Source organism: Triticum dicoccoides, chromosome 5B (genome assembly GCF_002162155.2).
Source record: "Triticum dicoccoides isolate Atlit2015 ecotype Zavitan chromosome 5B, WEW_v2.0, whole genome shotgun sequence".
Lineage (NCBI taxonomy): Eukaryota > Viridiplantae > Streptophyta > Magnoliopsida > Poales > Poaceae > Triticum > Triticum dicoccoides.
The window spans coordinates 628,839,210-628,860,479 of NC_041389.1; the positions used below are offsets into that span (position 1 = coordinate 628,839,210).

Below are 21,270 nucleotides of genomic sequence, written 5' to 3' on the forward strand. Positions count from 1 at the left end.
AATCCTGCAAAATTCCTGTGGAGCATCCAAACAGCTATGTTGTATAATTCCTGCAATTTAGAATCATGTAGGAATCTACAAGACATGACTTGCAATTCCTGCACTTTTCCTCGTCCCATGTTTAGGGGGCCTTATTATGCATGCATGGGGTCTTAGGAAGGGATCAACCAGCAAAGCAGAAGCACTCCACTCTACGTCTCTACGTTTACTTACTTACTTACTTACGAAGCCTTTTATCCCAAACAAGTTGGGGTAGGCTATCTACGTCTCTACGTTTGCGAGGAAGAAAATTAGTTTAGGCGCGAGGGTCGAGAAAGGTTAAAGCTATACTGCATGCTTTGATTATTGTGTTAATCTGGAGACAACAGGGAATTAATCTACCTAACCCATGTCTGCACGTAATCAATCTGCTGGCTTAGTGTAACTTGCTGGAGGCTGATCAATCACGTGGATCAAACAATATACCGAAGCCAACTTCACACTCCATCCTAGCTAGCTCAAATTCTTTTGCATCCACGGTGCTCTCTGATTCTGGACCTGTTACAATCTTCTGGACTAAGTCATTTGCTGGATCTCGCGCGAGGTTAATCTGGCAAACGATATAGTAGTACATACGTACCTTCTCTAGTTCTTGATCCATTCGGATTAGTTGATGGATCACCGTCATCACTCCATCCAGCTCAGTGCGGGTCCTGGCGATGACGGCCTGATGAGCTCCGAGTTGTACCTCGCCGTGCGTGGGGGCAAAAAGGAGGAAGCCATGGCGCTGCTTCTGCAACAATACAGTGGTGCCCATGCTGCTGATGAAATCTCTGGTAATGCCGCTAGTTCCATACACACAGTTGAGAGTTTTCTGAATTAATTTTGGTACCCAGTGAGCTGACATTTCCGAATTCTGTATGGAATTTCTTTCAAAATGGCAATTTGAATTGTTACTCTCAGGTATACACCAGGTCAGCTCGGAGAGGAACAATGTTCTTCATTTGGCCGCGGATCAAGGGCATGACGAGCTAATACGGGAGCTCTACACCAGCTTTGGGGACAAGACCTTGCTCTCTTCCCCCAACTCGGCTCTGGACACGCCGCTGCACTGCGCGGCGAGGGCTGGGCATGAGATGGCCGTGTCGCTCCTCATCCAGCTCGCTATGGACAGCGGAGATCAGAGCATCTTGTGCTGCAAGAACGAGGCTGGGGACACGGCTTTGCATCTAGCGGCAAGGCTCGGCCATGGCGCGGCAGTTGAGGCTATGATCTCTGCAGCGCCAGGGCTGGCCTCTGAGGTTAACACCGCTGGCTTGTCGCCGCTCTACTTGGCAGTGATGAGCAAGTCGGCACCCGCTGTCAGAGCGATAACGACCAGATGCAGCCACGCGTTGGCTGCTGGCCCGAGCTCGCAGAATGCTGCATGCCGCAGTCTTCCAGGGCTCAGGTCAGCTAGCGACGTGTTCCTCCTTGGTGTTTGTAGCAGACTCTGAAAGTTTATGCAGATTTGTCAACCCTTGACTGATATATATGTACCATCTGAGCATTGTCAGAAATGGTCAGCCTACTACTGGATTGGAAGCCATCTGGCCCATCCCTGGCCAGCAAAGCTGATGGCACTGGCAGCACTCCACTCCATTTCGCTTCGTCTGACGGCGACCGCTCCATCGTAGGTGCCATCCTGCGGGTTGCACCGCACGCGGTGCGCATGCGGGACTCGGCCGGCCTCTCTGCTCTCCACGTGGCGGCGAGAATGGGCCACACCCACGTGGCCGAGGCATTGATGGAGGCCTGCCCCGATGCTACCGAGCCCCGGGACGACCGCGGCGGGACCTTCCTGCATGCCGCGGCCAGGGGAGGCCACTCCAGGGTCGTGTCGTTTGCCATGAAGAAACCGACGCTCCGCAGCCTCCTCAACACGCATGATGGAGATGGCAATACGCTGCTGCACCTCGCGGTGGCTGCATGCGCGCCCAGCGTCGTGGAGGCCTTGATGTGGCGTGGCGAATTGTGTGCCAACGTCATGAACAACGAAGGGCACACGCCGTTGGATCTCGCAGCTAGATCAACCAGTTTCTTCTCCATGGTAAGCATATATTCATTGAGAGCAGGCATTGCTTGGAGTCTGCATCAACTAACACCCGTTGTTAGTTAATTTGATTGTCTATATGAACATTGTTGGACTAAAGTTTTCGTATGATTATGGTGCAGTTGGCCTTGGTGGTGACGCTGGCCACGTTCGGGGCACAATCTCAGCCTCAGAGGCGGGACCATGTGGAGCAATGGAGGGGCCGTGACATAGCGCAAGGGATCGAGAAGATGTCCGACAGCCTAGCGGTGGTCGGTGTGCTCATCGCCACTGTGACCTTCACCGCCGCCAACAATGTGCCGGGTTCGTATGAGCAAGCTGACGGCACGGCACCCGACAAGAGGGTGTTCAAGGGCATGGCGGTGCTACAGGAGAAGATCCTCTTCCAATTCTTCCTGATCCTCGACAGCTTCGCCCTGGTCACCTCCGTGCTTGCCGTGATCCTTCTCGTCTTTGGGAAGGCGTCGCGCTCCGCGGGGTCGTGGAAGAGCTTCGCGGCGGCGCTGCACTGCATATGGGTGTCGCTGGTCAGCATGTTCATTGCCTTCTACGCAGCTCTCGCTGCGGTGACGAGCACGGAGGCGCTCTACCGTATCATCTACCACGTCATATACATCGGTTTCGCCCTACTATACGGCACGGTCGTAACTTTGATCGTGCCGGTGTCGACCTGCACACTTTGGAAGGCTCTCTGGTGCACCGTCTTGAAAGGAAGGCGCAACGTCCTCGGGAGGCGTCTCAAGCAGCAGTATCCAGTCGCCCGCGCTTACGCACCCCACCTGATTCTTTTCATGGCAACAAATTACGTAGCGATTACCGGTTTCGTCGCAGTCTCTATCTTGAGCGAACAAGCCGCCAGAGAGGCGAGGCATCCTGGGGCACCTGCGCCTGCGCCTTCCTCTGCTCTCCTCTCCTAGGAGTAGCATTATCCAAATTAGAAAAGGGTGCTAGAATAAAACCAGGTTAGTAATTTGGTACTTAATTGCTTCTCCTTGCACAGATGCTGATGGAAGCGTGTCTATTGAACAGCTATGCACAATGTTCTTTTGCGTTGTTTCCTTGCCAGGGAGACAATTCTTGAGGCTGCCCTGTTGTTCAACAAAATGGTGAATAATGGCTTTGTTCCTGACCAAGAGACATTTGAACTATTAATCCTTGGCATGGCTGTGTTTTCGTTACTAAGCAGGGTTTCGGAAAGTTTACTGAGAGTGTTAAGTATAGATGGAATGGCAAGCCCTAGAATTTATAACATTATCATTTATAGCCTTGTCATGGAAGGCTTCAAGAGTGAGGCATGTAAGTTTCTGGATCAAATGCTAGACAAAGGATGGGTACCTGATTCAAAGATGCATCGTGTGTTGGTTGCACCACTGATGGGGAGGAGGCTAGAGATGTAACATTCTGCTGGAGGGGCTAGAACGAGTCTTCCAAACAACGCGGCGACAATGTGAGCAGCATACTGTTGGAGGTGCTAGAATGTTGTGTGTAGTGTTACAAGGAGCCGAATCTTCCATATTGTCCTTACGATGTCAAGAGATGGTTGATGCGTTTTTTTATTAGTAATATCTAGGGAATTGGAGTGTCATTTATCCAATTATCTATGCTGTACTAGCTTATCTGTACATTTGCTTTGTCCCATTACGACATAGTTTTTTTAGGAGACAGATGCTTCGCGTGTCCACTGTAGGGTGTCAAAAGAGCGCAGACAAATGAAAAAGTAACCGGAAAAAAGATGAGCACCATTTCGGTTGCCCGGGCATTACTTATAACATAGCTTATCGTCAAACATGTGGTAGAAGTAGACAATTTAAAGGGCAAAGTTTGTTTGAAACCTTGAACTTGTACTAAAAATACAAAACTTAAAGGGTAAAGTCTAAATCGAACCCAACCTTCCTATCGCTGAACTTGGCGCTGCCAATATTGTTTGATCATGGTCTTTATTAGTTGTCAAAATCTTGTTTGGGCCTTTGGATAGCTGAAGTCGCGAGATTGATCATGGGATTGCTAACGTGTCTTGAAGCAAGGGTTCTTCCTTCAGTACATACAAGACATCTGTAGGATGGAGGGATGCAATTCCAGACGCAACTCAAGAAGGGACGCCTTCAGTCCATCCTTTTTACAACAGAGGCATTATTGGTCTGAAGTACCGAGTGTGATGAAAGACATGGAAAGTAGAAAGAACCCTTCGCGTACAAATTAACCTACCGTTGAGCTCTGAATGGCTCTAAATTTTCATCCGGATGCCTTTTGTTCTCAAAGCTCAGTTGTCTCATTGTCTTTCAAGTTAAGCAGGTATGCCCATGCTTCTCTATCAACACCATACTGGGAATAGCTCATTCAAGTGCATGTGCAGAAGGTGAATGTGAGATAATTGAGTGAATGAGTGTGTGTATATATAGACGAGTGAGCAATTAATATTGTTTGTGTAGTTACAAATCAAAGAAGATGGCAAACAGCCTAGCACCCACCTTCTCGCTGCCACGAAACAATTGTAGTATCTGCCTTCAAGAGACCAAATTAATGCATATAATCAAGCGCTCTGTATGTCTTGACATGAGATGGGAGTTCACGTGATTAAGACTAGGAAAGAGTGTCTTACATAACCGAAGACGCAGTACAAATAACTATTTTGCTGGCAAGTGCATGTGCCCTCGAAACTATAGAAGTGTGTCCATGTGTTTATGAATTAGAAAAGGTTCGACCGAACCTATAAGCTATAAATTGTAACCCAGATACCCCATCTTTGCATCTTTGGAAGACGATAATACTTTGGTAGTGCATCATTGTGACTCATGGACTGGGCGTTCGCGCACCTGACCACCAGAATAAACTTCCCAGAGTATTGTTGGAATGGAGGGCACCAGGATGAGTGACACGTTTGATTTGAGCCAAGAAAGAGCTAGAGGATGGCTTCATTTAGCCTTTGTTCTCCTTCTAACTACAAGAAACTGTTATCAGCGGCAGAGCCAGCATCCGGTGATCCTGTGAAGCAGCCCGACAGCTCAGGCTCGCCGACACGATCCATAAAGAGCACCGGCGTCGTCATGGGATAACCAGCGCTACCCAGTCTAGTTGGCCTATGCAGTGACTTTGTGGGCTTTGCTTCATGGCCCGATCAACGCAATTCAGTAGCTCCTCGACTGTACGTCAAACAACAAGCACTCCTCCAAGCTTAATGGTCATTGCACCCAGATGACTCATGGTTGTTTCATCATAAGAAGGAACGAGCACCATGCAACATCTTGTAATGAATTGAAGTAATGCCTGCTTTATAGTACACGGAGATTACTTTTTTAAAACAAATAGATAAATAGAAGAGGAGATCAAATCTCCAATCCATCCTAATGTGTTTATCAACTTTATTAATTATGAGCTTGTACACTTGCACTTGCTTTACTTAAGCATATGTTACCAAAATAACACACGCACGCACGCACGCACGCACGCACGCATAGTCCTATGCACCTTAGTTTAGTGATTAGAAGTGGCACTTGCTTTCCACACACCGACACACATTTTTAGAAATGGAGGAGGACTCCGGCCTCTGCATCTGGACGATGCATGCAGTCACTTTATTAATTATTCACACAAGACGTTACAAAGTCATACACCAGTAAGACTAAAGCCACCGTCTAGACAATATCTGTCGCTACTCCTATCCAGTTGATGAAGTGATGCTGATAGTCTGGGCCTAATACCAAATAGACCTCGCAGCCAAACCTAACATCTAAGACCTGAGGGGCCAACTAGGACGCCTGCCGGGTATGGGGCACCCACAAGTCCGGCGCACTCCTCAACCAGGACATCTGCCGGGTATGAGGCCGCCGCAGCCACCTGCCACCACTGCATCTTCAGTACTGTACTGCCGCATCTACCTTGCCCGGTCTAGCTGCCGTTGACGCCACCACAGCGCCAGACAACGCCACCATCCTGCACGTATCCATCCACACGCGCCCGTCGCCGAAACTCCGCAGCGCCAATGCCGCCGGGATCCGTCATCGGCCTTGCGGTAGATGAAACACCGCTCCTCCTCGTCCCCTCCAGCCAGCTCATGCTCCAAAACGATGCCCTCAAGAGGGAGCACGACGAAGGCGCTGTCATCGTCCTATCCGGTAGATCCAGATCTAGGGTTTCCCCCGGAACATCCTAATCATGTTGACGCAGTTTGCAACGACGATGCTTCAACAGGGGGCGTCGGAGACGCCATCATCGTCCGCCCTGACCGAAGTCGGCGTGATTTTCAACGGAAGTAGCGCCACCACGATCTCGCTGCTGACTGGATCCGGGCACACCCTCGCCATGTAGACGTATGGTGTCATCGGAAAGCCGGTTGAGGACCTTCGGCCGCCCCACCCCGGCCCCATCACGCGCCGCCGGCCGGCCATAGTCGAACCACGACGGATCCGGCCGGGACGCCAGGTCCGCAGCCGCCGCCGCCACCCAACTTCCGGCCAGGCAAGCCAACGACCCAACCCACCGGCCATGGGGGAAACGACCGCCGCCGCACGCCAGGGTCACCACCCTCACCGCGCCGGCTGAAGAGGAAGGCGCCAACGCGAGATCGATCCAGACGACCTGAATCCCTCGCGCGCGACCCTGGTCAGCCACGCAGAACCTCCTCGCGGCGCTAATGAGAGGTTCACCGCCGGATCCACCGCGCCGGCTTCCGCCACCATGCCGCAAGCGGGCCATGCTGTCCAGGGCAACGCGCCGCCGCGAGAAGAAGAGTGCCCTGCCGCTGCCGTCCTCCGAGGTGGGCTTCACCCATCGGCCTCCTCCGGCAGCGGCCAGGCCGCGGGCTGCAGAGGCGAGGGACGGGGTGGCGGCTGCTAGGGTTCGCTCGTGCCGCCCCCCTGAGAACGACGTGAGCGGCGTGGATCCGGAACTTGGCACACATACATCTTAATGTTTTAAAATGCACTTGTGGTCCCAAATTTGGCACGCGTATGTGCATATTAATCACTCGACGTCTTTGATATTATAGAAAAAAAGTCATAAAATTGGTGTTGATGTTTACTTTTATGAACTATTAATCGATCTGCTCGAGTGTCTATTGGGGGCAATGAATGGTACAGAACAATTTTTAAAATCGCGTGATTTTTTTACATTGTATAAACATTTTTTAAATGTCACAAACATATTTTTTGGAACAGTGAATAGTTTTTAAATGTCACAAACAATTTTTTAAATAGTACAGTATGAAACATACTTTTTAAATTACGCAAACATTATTTTACATTGTACAAACGTTTTATCTTGTTACTGTTGGTTAGGATTGCACAGGACTGCCCTAGATATTTGTTCAGAAGGGCCAGTGTTAGTAATCTGGTGCTTAATTCGGAATCTTTCCCGCAGCTGGCAGAAGGTTTGTGCCACATGGAGCGGATCAAAGAAGCTGCCAAATTTTTAAATATCACTGCAGAAGAGGTTGCAGCCTTACCAGCGAGCCGTTTGATATACTAATTCGAGGGACTTGTATGGATGGAATGATGCATGAAGCAATCAGAATGGTTTCATTTGCCATTTCCACTGGCACTTCTTGCACATTTTCAACTCATAACGCAATCATCCATTCACTACTCCATTTCAAGAAGGAGAAGGTTGTCTACTGAATAGCCATGTGTACAATGTCCTTTTGCGTTGTTTCCTCACCATGGAGACAATTCTTGAGGCAACTATGTTGTTCAACAGAATGGTGTATGATGGCTTTGTTCCTGATCAAGAGACATTTCAACTGTTTGTCCCTGATATTGCAGTGTTTTCACTACTTAGCAGGGTTTCAGAAAGTTTACTAAAAGTGCTAAATATAGATGGAATGGCAAGTCCTAGAATTTATAACATTATCATTTATAGCCTTATCAAAGAACGCTTTAATAGTGAGGCGTGTAAGGTTCATGATCAACTGCTAGACAAGGATGGGTACCTGATTCGAAGACACATCGTGTTTTAGTTGGCACCATTCATGAGGAGGCTAGAGAAGTTGACAACGCTTTCCCAACAGCTGATGATGACACTGTGAGCAACGTACTGTTGGAGGGGCTAGAGTGAGAAACTGGCACACACAAAAATTACAGCTCCACACTCCACAGAGAAGTTGACAATGTCTTCCAAACAACTCATGATGACAATGTGAGCAACATACTGTTGGATGGGCTAGAATGTTGTGTGCAGTGTTACATGAAGACGATTTTTCCGCATTGTCCTTGCGATGTCAAGAGATGGTTGGTGCGGATATGATCATTGTTGTAATTCGTCGATCGTTGTTTTGACCGCCATGGGAAAAATGGACAACATATGAGCATAATAGCATTTTTGGATTAGTAACTTGTAAGGAATTGGATTGTCATTTATCCAATTATCTCTGCTATACCAGCTTATCTGTACATTTGCTTTGTCCTATTACGGCAAAGGTTTTTGTAGGAGACAGATGCTTCGTGCGTCCATTGTATGGTGTCAAAAGAGCGCGGACAAATGAATAGTAACAAGAAAAAAAACAGAGCACCATTTCGGTTGCCCGGGCATTGCTTAAAATAGCTTATCATCAAATATGTAGTAAAGTAGAAAATTTCAAGGGTAAAGTTATTTTGAAAACTTGACTTGTACTGAAAATACAAAATTTAAAGGGTAAAGTCTAAATTGAACCCGACCTTCCTATCGCTGAATTTGGCACTGCCAATATTGTTTGATCATGGTTTTTAGTTGTCAAAATCTTGTTTGGGCCTTTGGATTGCTGAAGTCGCGAGATTGATCATGGGATTGCTAACGTGTCCTGAAGCAAAGGGTTCTTCCTTCCTTCAGTGCACACAAGGCATCTGTAGGATGGAGGGATGCAATTCTAGACGCAACTCAAGAAGGGACGCTTCAGTCCTTTTTACAACAAAGGCATTATTGGTCTGCAGTACCGAGTGTGATGAAAGACATGTAAAGTATTGTCAGACGAACCCCGCCCTTGAGTAACTCCGGTGATCACCGAAGCTGTGGATGGAAGAGTGAGCACCAGACAGAGAGAGAGGGAGGTTTTGCGCTGCGAACTGCTTGCAACTCCGTTTCTCTGCTTTTATTCAGTCGTTACATACTCCAACTGAAAATGAAAAACTAGCGCATGACCAGGTCGCGAGTGCCGCCATGAGTACCGCCATCCCAGCACTCTCGTTTTGTCTCCTGTCATGGCACCATGACTATTCCATCGTGCCATCCCACGATTGGGTCAGGACGCCGCAAATCTAGACGAAACTGAAAGCAAAATGACTACTGTCGAAACTGAAACTTTCGACACCTAAAACCCTACTGAACCCTGAACTGAAGTTTACAGCAACAGAAAGAACCCTTCACGTACAATTAACCTACCATGGAGTTCTGTAGGGCTCTAAATTTTCTTCCCGATGCCTTCTATTCACAAAGCTCAGTTGTCTCACTGTCCTTCAAGTCAAGCATATACGCCTATGCAGCTATGCTTCTTTATCAACACGGTATTGGGAATTGCTCATTCATGTACCTCATCGCTGTCAAAATGGAGTACAATGACATTGACAGAGTGAAGAAGGTGAATGTGAGATAATTGACTGAATGAGTGTATATATATGGACAAGTGAGTAATTAATATAATTGGTATGGTTACACATCAAAGGAGATAGCAAACAGCCTACCACCCCCTATTTATGTCTTGACAGGAGATGGAAGTCGATCACATGTTAGGACTAGGAGAGAGTAACTTCGGAAACCAAACATGCAGTACAAATAACTAAATTATGCTGACTGGTGCATGTGCTCTGGAAACCACACATTTCATGTCTGTGTTTATATATTGTAACTTGGACATCCTATCCTTCTATCTTCAAAAGACAATAAGCCTTTCAGCAGTGCATCCTTGTGGCTCGCTAATTAGCCGTGGGCGCCCTTAACCAGAAACTTTCCAAAGTATTGTTGGAATGAAGGGCAACGGAATGAGTGATAGTGCTGGTTGGCGCCAAGATACAGAGGGAGGTTGTCCTAATTCGAAATTGCTTCACGGACGACAATTCCCGCACGACCTCCGAACGACACTGCCTCCCCAGCTGCGCTCCTGCATGTAAGCTTGCTGTTTGAGCTGCCACGTACGAATCGTGCAGGAATCCCTTGTTCTCCTTCCAACCACAAATACTGATGATATTGCATGCACATTTGCCCCACCTGACGTGTCAGGGGATGGTATTCTTCATATACTTATGCATTTGGGTCCAGCTGAATTGTTGCACTTGTATCACAGGATGATATTGCCCCATCCAACGGGCCATTGTGGCAGTACAGGATTAATAAGAAACTAAGAAGAAAAGAGGCACGGGGACCAGGATCACGACAAATTATATACATCCAACAGAAAGAAAGCCAGTTAATTAGGTTCTCGGTCAAGTATTTTCTCTATTCATGTTTACCCATGAGACACATACTGCCACTGTCACATGACATCAAAGACGCTCATAGGGGTACAATACGGACATACTTCCTCCGTCCGAAAATACTTGTCATCAAAATGGATAAAAAGGGATATATCTAGAACTAATATACATCTAGATACATCCCCTTCTATTCATTTTGATGACAAGTATTTCCGAACGGAGGGAGTAGGTTCCAGCTAGAGATAGCTCGGGCTTTGTGCTGCTCCTCCGCACCGAAGATAATCCAAATTTTCCATTTTTCCATTTTTACGTAGACAGACCACTCTTCACCTAGACGTTCAACGTCCAAACCAGCTCCGCCGACTACGTTAGCTTCATCGCCCGCATCCGCAGCAAGCTCGGCAACCCGGGCCACTTCTCCCACAACCGCCCCGTGCTGCCGCCGGTGGTTCCCAACGTCGCGCCGAGCCGGTGGATCCACGCGGTGCTCAAGACCTCACCGACCGGCGACGGGCTCACGCTCGCCACCCGCACGGACAACCTCTACCTGGAGGGCTTCAAGAGCAGCGACGGTACGTGGTGGGAGCTCACCCGCGGCCTAATCCCAGGGGCCACCCACGTGGGCTTCGACGGCAACTACCGCGACCTCCTCGGTAACGCGGACAATCTGGTCAACGTCCCGCTCGGCCGGCAGCAGATGGCCGTGGCGGTGACCGCGCTCTACGGGCGCACAAGGGCCGAAGATGGAGGGGAGGCGAATGGAAAGGTTGACTCATCGAACACTACATGACGAGAGATGATGATCTTTTGGGTGGAACGATCAAGGCAACGATAGCCATGATGCCGTGATGGGTACCCTAGAAACACGCACGGCACGGAGCGAGGCGCAAGTTTGTGCGGAGCGACGGCTGTGGTGTTGGGGTAACATAGACATCCGAAAACCCTAAGACCAGCATATGCAGGATCTACGCCAAGTAAGGCACGAAAGGGAATACGATCCGAGATTGCCTTTGAAGGCAGCCGATTATGCAACATAACGGCGGTGTGAAGAGCTTCAACCCAAAAGCGAGGTGGCATACTAGCTTGGATAAGGAGTGTACGAGTAATGTCATTAAGAGTACGAATAATGCATTCGGCTTTATCATTCTGTTGCGAAGTGTATGGACATGAAAAGCGGAGTGCAATTCCATGGTGCTGGGCAAAGGAATGGAGGAGTGAATTATCGAACTCACGACCATTATCACACTGAATAGCCTGCAAGCGTGCACTAAACTGGGTGAGCGCTAAAGCATGAAGGGACGACAAGTGCGAGAAAGCTTCGGACTTAGTCCGTAGAGGGTACACCCATGCATACTGAGTAAAATCATCGAGACAAACGAGATAATACTTAAAGCCAGAAATACTCTCAACAGGTGAGGTCCACAAATCACAGTGAATTATTTGAAACGGAGTAGTGGTTACACGATTGGTGGAAGAAAAAGGAAGACGAACATGACGACCTAACTGACAAGCATGAAACAAGCTACTTTTATTCTTTTCCCTAGGGATAACCGAAGAACGAGCTAATGACTCCATGACGGGCCGCCCAGGATGCCCAAGCCGACGGTGCCAGAGTGTTGCATCGACGACGAGGAAGGCATGTGGCTGGCTAGTAGAGGAAGGGTGGATGGAGTAGAGAGCTCCGAAGCTATTGCATCTGAGAATCTCGGTCCTGGATAGAAGATCCTTCACAGAAAAACCAATAGGGTCAAATTCGACGGATACACGATTGTCAATGGTGAACTGACGAACAGACAAAATATTTTTAACTATGTTAGGAACTACTAAGACATTACGAAGGTAAAGAGGGCGAGAGGTGGTAGAAATAGGAAGACGTGCATGCCTGGTACCGGTGATTGGAAGAGTGGAACCGTTACCGACAACGACAGCACGACAAGAGGAGGGGGGACACGGAGGTGAGCATACCGGGATCGGACGCAAAGTGGGAGGACGCGCCGGTGTCCATCACCCACTCCCTGGAGGGTGCTTGCAGCCCCATGGTTTGGAACTGATGCATGAGCGCGGCCTGGTCCCATGAAGCCGAAGATGAGACCGGTGATGATGGAGCAGTGCCGGGGAGGCCGTAGGAGAGCTGTCTAGGGGCGTAGCCGTAACCGTAGGGAGCAACGCCGTACGGGTTTTGGGCGTAAAACGCATGCGGTGACGGGGTGTGCCGGGGCGCGTAGCCGGGAGCAGCGGCATAGCCGGGTGGCGTGCGACCGAGCAGCCCCCCTTGGCCATAGGGCCACATCTGGATGGCGCCATTCCAGGGATGCTGCGGTGAGGGCCAGGAAGGAGTGGCAGCCTGCGGGGTCGCGGGCGCCGGGGTCTCCTTGGTGACTCCAGCGGCGGCCTTCTTCTTATTCTTTACTTTTCTAGGAGCCTTGCCAGGGGTGCCGGTGTTGCCAGGGTTGCCGGTGTTGGTGAAGAGGGTCGTGTCCGAGTTACGGGCGCGACGGTTTTTGCGCTTCATGTCTTGGAGCGCAAGCAACGAGCGGCACTGCACAAAGGTCATACCGGGCATGAGGGAGATGAGATCGGCGGTGTACTCGTATTGCTCGGAGAGGCCGTTGAGGCAGTGGACCACCATCTCGGCATCATCAACGGGGGCGCCAAGATCCGCAAGCCCGTCGGAGAGGGATTTGACCTTCTGGAGATAGTCGGCCATACTCATCTCTCCCATCTTGACATCGCCGAGCTCGGCCGTAAGGTGGAGTTGGCAATTGATCTTGTGGTCGTTGAAGAGACCGTTGATGCTGTTCCAGAGATCGAATGCGAGGGGATCGTCGCTGGGCGTCATGACGGCGTCGAGGATACTGAGCGAGACAGACCCATAGAGCCAAGAGACGACGGTGGCGTCGAGGAGAGACCACTCCAGGTTCGGCGCATCGGGAGCATCGAAGTCGAGGTGATCCAGGAGGGCGTACTTGCGACAAGCGGCGCGGAAGAAGGTGCGCCACTGCCGGTGAATGCCGGTGTCAAGCGCGAGCTCGACGGGAACGTGGCCTTTGATGGAGTGGAGACCGACGGCTTGGGCGTGCAGCGAGGTCAATGAGAAGGACCCCGCGCTCGTCCCGGATCCATCGGCGGCGGTCGCGAGAGGCAGCTTTGCCTTGGCGGCTTCGGCAGCCTTGGCGTCCTGGCGCTCCTTGGCGACGGCCAGCGCCTGGTTCGCCGCGTCAGCGGCGGGTTGCGACATGGATGCGGCAGTGTGGGCGCGGCGGCGAGAGAGGTGGTGGTTTCGGCGACAGCGGAAGGAGGAGGAGGGCGGCACAGGCTAGGGTTAGGCTTTTAGGCTCTATACCATGTAAGATTGGGGAAACCACACGTTGTGGTGCCTTGTATTGATCTATATATATAGGTTACAAGGCAGAGTCGTATCGTACAATATACGGACACCTATACAAGGACTACACATATACAACCGTATAACTATACAAAACAATACGGTTATATATTCTAACATGATGAAAGACATGGAAAGTATTGTCAGACGAACCCTGCTCTTGAGTAACTCCGGCGATCACCGAAGATGTGGATGGAAGAGTGAGCACCAGAGAGAGAGAGAGAGGGAGGTTTTGCGCTGCAAACTGCTTGCAGCTTTTCCGTTTCTCCGCTTTTATTCAGTCGTTAAATACTCCAACCGAAAATGTAAAACTAGCGCACGACCGGGTCGCGAGTGCCGCCATGAGTACCGTCATCCCAGCACTCCCCTTTTGTCTCTTGTCATGGAGCCATGACCGTTCCATCGTGCCATCCCACGATCGGGTCAGGGTGCCGCAAATCTAGCTAGCTACGCCTGAGTTGCAGCTCGGTTTATTTCTGACGAAACTGAAAGCAAAACGGCTACTGTCGAAACAGAAACTTTCGACACCTAAAAACCCTACTGAACCCTGAGCTGAAGTTTACAGCAACAGAAAGAACCCTTCACGTACTATTAACCTACCATGGAGTTCTGTATGGCTCTAAATTTTCTTCCCGATGCCTTCTATTCTCAAAGCTCAGTTGTCTCACTGTCTTTCAAGTTAAGCATATACGCCTATGCTTCTTTATCAACATGGTATTGGGAATTGCTCATTCATGTACCTCATCGCTGTCAAAATGGAGTACAATGACATTGACAGAGTGAAGAAGGTGAATGTGAGATAATTGACTGAATGAGTGTATATATATAGACAAGTGAGTAATTAATATAATTGGTATGGTTACAAATCAAAGGAGATAGCAAGCAGCCTACCACCCCCCTATTTATGTCTTGACAGGAGATGGAAGTCGATCACATGTTAAGACTAGGAGAGAGTAACTTCGGAAACCAAACATGCAGTACAAATAACTAAATTATGCTGACTGATGCATGTGCTCTGGAAACCATACATTTCATGTCTGTGTTTATATATTGTAACTTGGACATCCTATCTTTCTATCTTCAAAAGACAATAAGCCTTTCAGTAGTGCATCCTTGTGGCTCGCTAATTAGCCGTGGGCGCGTTGACCAGAAACTTTCCAAAGTATTGTTGGAATGAAGGGCATCGGAATGAGTGATACTGCTTGTTAGCGCCAAGAAACAGAGGGAGGTTGCCCTAATTTATCCATTGTTCACCTTCCAACCACAAATACTGATGATATTGCACATTTGCCCCACACGACGTGTCAAGGCATGGTATTCTTCATATACATAAGTCAGTGTCAGATGCATTTGGGTCCAGCTGAATTGGTGCATCACAGGACGATATTGCCCCATCGAACGGGCCATTGTGGCAGTACAGGATTAATAAGAAACTAATAAGAAAAGAGGCACGGGGACCAGGATCACGACAAATTATATACATCCAACCGAAAGAAAGCCTGTTAATTAGGTTCTCAGCCAAGTATTTTCTCTATTCATGTTTACCCAGGAGACACTTACGCCACTGTCACATGACATCAAAGACGCTCATAGGGGTACAGTACGGACATAGGTTCCCGCTAGAGATAGCTCGGGCTTTGTGCTGCTCCTCCGCACTGAAGATAATCCAAATTTTCCATTTTTACTAGCTATCAGAGAAACTGAATGATGAATGTGGGAGGCCGAGGGTATACCCTCCTTTTTGAAACAAGCAGATAAACTGAATCCTACATACGTTAGGATAAGAAAATTGTCCACCATAGCGCGACATTTCTTCACCATCAATTTATCCCTTCTTTGTCTGACGGTTAGGCAAATGTTAATGAAATACACAGATGTAGTAGTGGCGCAGGTACTATCCAACGCTACAGCTAGTTAGTAGTAGCGCGGGGACGACCCCACACTGCTGCTAACGTAAGTACTCCCCCCAATTCTTTTTAGTTTGCGTCTAAGTTTTTCTCTTTTTCCCTTTTTAGTTTGCGCGCTAGCCTTTTACCCCTGATTCTTCCAAAATCGCCCCTAATTTTTTGCTATGCATGCGGATGCATTAACTGCTTACAAGAAAGGGCTCCGGGCATGCAATGGTCGAGTGCCTGAACAGTGCGCATGCGGGCGTGGGGAACGAGGCCAGCCAATCGACTTATCTGCAGTTATAGCAGCGCAGTAATATCGGGCATGCAGATCACACGCCGGATCATGGGTAAGTCCGGAGTTTTTGCTTCCGTAGCTGCTCTTTGTATCCGTGCCTGCACTTAGGCACAAAGTAAATAGAAACGGAGGGAGTAGTAGTAGCGCGGGGCCAGGCCCGCTACTACTAATCAGTTAGTTGTAGTGTGCTAGTAGTAGCGTGGCCTCCACGTTACTGCTAGGCTTTACCCCGCGCCACTATTAGTATTATCTCTAGCACCACCAAAATCAAACAGACAACACTAGCATCTTTGTCAAAAATTCTACTCCCTCATAAATCGATGCTGACTAAATTTTATTATATAAAACTATGGCCCCTAATCTACTTTTATCATATATAAAATCCAAAAATACTTTGCTGCAATTTTATTACGGTTATTTTATTTTATCTATCTATCACTATGAGATTTGATCCTTGCAAATAACCGCCAAGGGGATTGACAACCCCGTGATCGCGTTGGCTGCAAGTATTTGCTTTTGTGTGTGTAGGTGTTGTTAACGAGGTTTCGCGTGGTTTTCCTACTGGATTGATAACCTTGGTTCTTAACTGAGGGAAATATTTATCTCTAATGTACTACATCATCCTCTCCTCTTCGAGGAAATCCCAATGCAGCTCACAAGTAGCAGGTCCTCCGTGTTCCGAGGCGATGTATGTACATGTTAGGCTCGTCAAATTCAACCCAAGTATTCTGCATGTGCAAAACTGGCTTACGTCCGTTGTTTGTGAATGAAGAGTTTATCACACCACATCATCACGAGGTCCATCGAAATGACAAACTTCCTTTTGCAAATGAGACCTTAAGAGATGAATTTTCAGAACAATTTTAGAAAATTAAATTTGAATTTCAAACAAAATAATGTAAATATTAAACAGGGCATAACTTTTAATGTACAGTCCAAATTAGATGATTCTTTTTTGCTTTTTGGAGCTAGTGAAACGTATTTTAATTTAATTTACTATTAACTAAAATATAAAAATATATAAAGTAGTTTTTGGACAGAAACTTAGAAACCTAAGTTTCACATTTATTTGAATTTGTTTAGTGAAATGTATTATGTAATTAAAACAAATTCAATTAGAATAAATTCTAGACTTATTAGAAACATAATAGAGCATTAAATGAAATATTTGAATCATATGTTGAATTAATTGAAATTCAATGATATAATGATAAACCTTAGTTATTTTACTAAAAGAGAATAGTTGGATAATTATTAGGTTCATTGAAATTTAATAAATTGAATCATGATGATCTAGGATAACTGAACTTCAAATTGAAAGTCAAATCTAGGTCAAACAAATTCAAATAGTACAAATCAAATCTCAAAGTCAAATCAAACTGCAATAACAAATGATCGTTAAATTACCTCTGGTTCAAAAACATTAAACTAGGATTTCCAAATTGAACCTATTAGGAATTAGAACCAAGTTAGCTAATCCTAATTGAGTGCTGAGATAAAGTCAAATACTAACCAAACCTTTCACCCAAATTGGGAAGACCAAATTAAATGAAATCAAACCAAACAATCGAACACTTGTGATGTGTGATTTGTGCTTTTGCATTCATGCAAGTTTTACCTTTGCATGAGTTGAGTGCTTGTGATTGCTACATGTTATTTTTCTGTCAACGTTAGATTATGAGGAATGCAACCCCCGTGACTGTGAGGAGTGCATCAATGTCAACAACAACCAAGGAAAGTTCCAATTTGACCATGTTACCCAATTTTTACTTGCATTGTAGTTTTGCCATGTTAGGTGTGTGAGTTCAGGATGCTACATTCTGTACAACCCAGTAGTTGACAACTTAGGCCCAAACTTACCCTGACCTTGTAAACATCAAGTAGTTGCTCAACTGCTATGACGTGGATTGGGAAAAATCTATTATTATTCCACCATACAACCTCATGGTTGACTACTTAAATACAACTTAATTAATGAATTGATCTGGGCGAACTGGCTTTTATTGGGTCGTCGGAGTGTAGTCATTGGTGGGGAATGTCACCCAGGTATCAAAGGAATTGTATGCGATCAAAGTTGAGTAGCTTCCATGTGTAACCGTGAGATAATATGGGCTCTTTCTTGACCAAGTAAGTTGTGGGAACCCTTGGCTGACCAGCAGATGTAGGTGTGTGGGTTGGAGTAAGTCACCGTGTCTGAGAGGGCTACTTCTTCCCAACAGTCTCGTCTTGATCTACCTATCTACTTCACAAGTGAAGTTTAGTAGCAGGAGGGTGTGATCGGGAATCACGGGTAAAATATATAAACCTCTGCAGAATGTAAAAACTGATCATGATTAGCCGTGCCCCCAGTTACGAACAATTTTGAGCAACTCATCTGAGAATTTTCAACTTGATCTCATCACCTCTTCCACTAAAATCAATGGGTTGAGCCAAAGGGAAGTGTGGATCGGATCTCAGAGGACTCAAGGATCCAGGGTTTATGAGGAAAGGCTTGGGGCAACTGCGCAATGCAGAGGCCCACATACTCAAACTGCATTTTGGGTGACCGCGTGATACAATCTGCCCAGGTCTAAGGTGCGATTAGCATAACAATAACACTCATCATACACAATGTACATTTCTAGAGCACACGTGAAACATTTTTCTGATACACTTCACACATTTTCAAATACATGATGTACATTTAAAAAAACTACATTTGTTGAACACTTTTCTGAATAAATGGTAACATCTTTCCAAATGCATGCCATACATTTTTAAATGGCAACAAACATTACTTTAAACTACGCAAACCATTTTTTTACATTGTATAAATATTTTTCAATTATCCATGAAGTTTTCTTGAAAAAAAAACGCTAATATTTCTTTAAATGTCATGATCCATTTTTATTGGAAAACACATATGTTTAATGGAAAAACATATTTATCTACGAGAACATTTCTTTCACATTTGTATATACTCCCTCCGTTCCATAATATAAGATCGTTTTACAAGCAAAATCACCTTGCAAAACATTATTACATTATGGGACGGACGGAGTAACATTTTTTAAATGTCATGGACATTGTTTTGAAACGCGGGAATGTTTCCATCAACTATGACGTACATTTTCTCACGGAGCAAAACATTATCTTTACATTATGCAAACATTTTTATTACATCGTATACACAATTTTAGAAACAATCGCTTACATTTTCAGTGTCACGAATATTTTTGCTAATGTTACAATTTTGAAAACTGCTTTAACAAGTTTTTTATAGTATTACAATATTTGTTCAATTTGTTGTTTTAAAATACTTGAGTAAATACCACCGGTGCCCTGTAGGCGAGCAAGCCGCGTAAGAACTATCTCCCGCTTATAGCCAAAAAACCCTTGGGCGATTAGGGTTTCGGGGTGGACTTGACGGCGGCCGCCGGACTTGATTGGGCGGGCCGCTTCTGGACTCCGACGAAGGATGTCAACGCCGCCCTCAAGCGCAAGCAGAGGGGCGGCCCCTGACTCCCCTCGGTCGGCCCGGGCGAAACTGGAAGAGGAACTTGGGAAGCTAGGGATCACCGACGAGGAGGCTACGCCTCTTGTGATCGGTGATGCTGATGAAGGGAAGCCGCAGAAGTGGCTACTGGCCGGGAAGGTGCTCCATCGTCATCTACTACACATCCAGACTATACGCAATGCACTTCGGCCAGCGTGGGGAAACCCTAGGGGTCTGCAGTTCAGATCCATGGGAGAGAACACCTTTGTGGCAGAGTTCGAGACCCAGAGAGATCGCAATCGCATCTGGGCAGGCTCGCTGTGGCGTGTTAGCAAGCATGCAGTAATCCTTGCTGATTTTGAGGATCATATGAGGCCAGATGAGGTCACTTTTGACCGTCTACACATGTGGGTTAGGATCCCAAATTTGCCCTATAATCTGAGAGATGACTCTTGGGGGGCGCCTGATAGCTCAGCAGATCGATAAGGACGCTACATCAGTCCACTTTGATCATATTGGAGGTTTTCTGCGAGCAAGAGTGTCAATTGATGTTAACAAACCTCTCCGGAGGTGGATCTTGATCAACTCGGCCAAGAGAAAGAAAGAGGAACTATATGATATCCAGTATGAACAAGTCCCCCACTTTTGCTTCTCTTGTGGCCGCTTGGGACATAGCGATCCATATTGCCCAGCACCTGGTCCTCGAGACAAAAACGGAGATCTCATGTTCGGACCAAAGCTGAGAGCACCTGACGACAAGTGGAAAACTGCATCGGGTGAGCACCAGAACAAAGAGGAAAAATCCGGACCCAGCAGCAGGAGAGAATCCAAGAACTCAAGCAATGTGGGAGAAACTGCAGAGGTAAATTCTTCAGTAAAAAACCGGGTTAATGCTAAACGGAAGGATGTACCGAAGCAGGTCTACCGCAGAGTTGAAACCCCTCTACTCCTTACTGCCGATGAACATTACCATAGTGAATCCCCAGAAGGGGCAGGGGGAGGGGTGGGGATGAAGAAGGGGATGAGCTAAGGGGTTTGGAGAGAGAACCTAAGAAAAAGAGACCAACACCAGAGAACTCGGCAGCAGCTGCGGAGCAGCGCTGCCCATCCCAATGAGTGTTATCAGTTGGAACTGCCGGGGGCTTGGGAACCCCGAGGCAGTTCGAGAGCTTCGCAGCGTAGTGAAGCAAGAAGGGCCTACCTTACTCTTTGTCATGGAAACAAAGATAAGGGCAGCAAGGGTGGAAAACCTGAAGTTTACTTTGGGTTTTGAGGGTTGTTTTGCAGTAAACAGTGTTGGTTTAAGCGGAGGCATCGGTTTGTTTTGGTTAAGAGATGTCTCAATTGAACTTAAAAACTATAGTACCGGCCACATTGATGCAGTGGTGCGGAAGAAAGATCAAAACTCTTTTGAGTGGAGATTCACAGGGTTTTATGGCGCTCCAAGAGTCGAAGACAGGAAGCACAGTTGGCGTTTCCTTCGTACTTTGCACGCCATTCCTCACAATGCATGGTTATGCATTGGTGATTTCAACGAAACGCTCTATGGAGAAGAACACTTTAGCCGCTCGCCTCGGCCAGAGGGGCAGATGAGGGCGTTTCGGGAAGCTATTGACGAGTGTGAGCTCCAAGACCTCGGTTGGACTGGGGTTCCTTTTACTTGGGACAACCGTCAGGCGGGTGGAGCCAATGTAAAAGCGTGAATTGATCGGGCCTTCGCAAACGAGGCATTCAGGCAATAGTTCGGGCATACTGCAGTCCGTCACATCAGCGCAGC

General features: G+C 47.3%; 2 pseudogenes; both read left to right on the top strand.

Moving 5' to 3' along the window:
- Positions 1-652: 652 nt before the first annotated feature.
- On the top strand, positions 653-3,320 carry LOC119312175 (annotated as a pseudogene).
- Positions 3,321-6,761: 3,441 nt separating this feature from the next.
- LOC119310316 lies at positions 6,762-11,236 on the top strand (annotated as a pseudogene).
- The last annotated feature ends 10,034 nt before the right edge of the window (positions 11,237-21,270 follow it).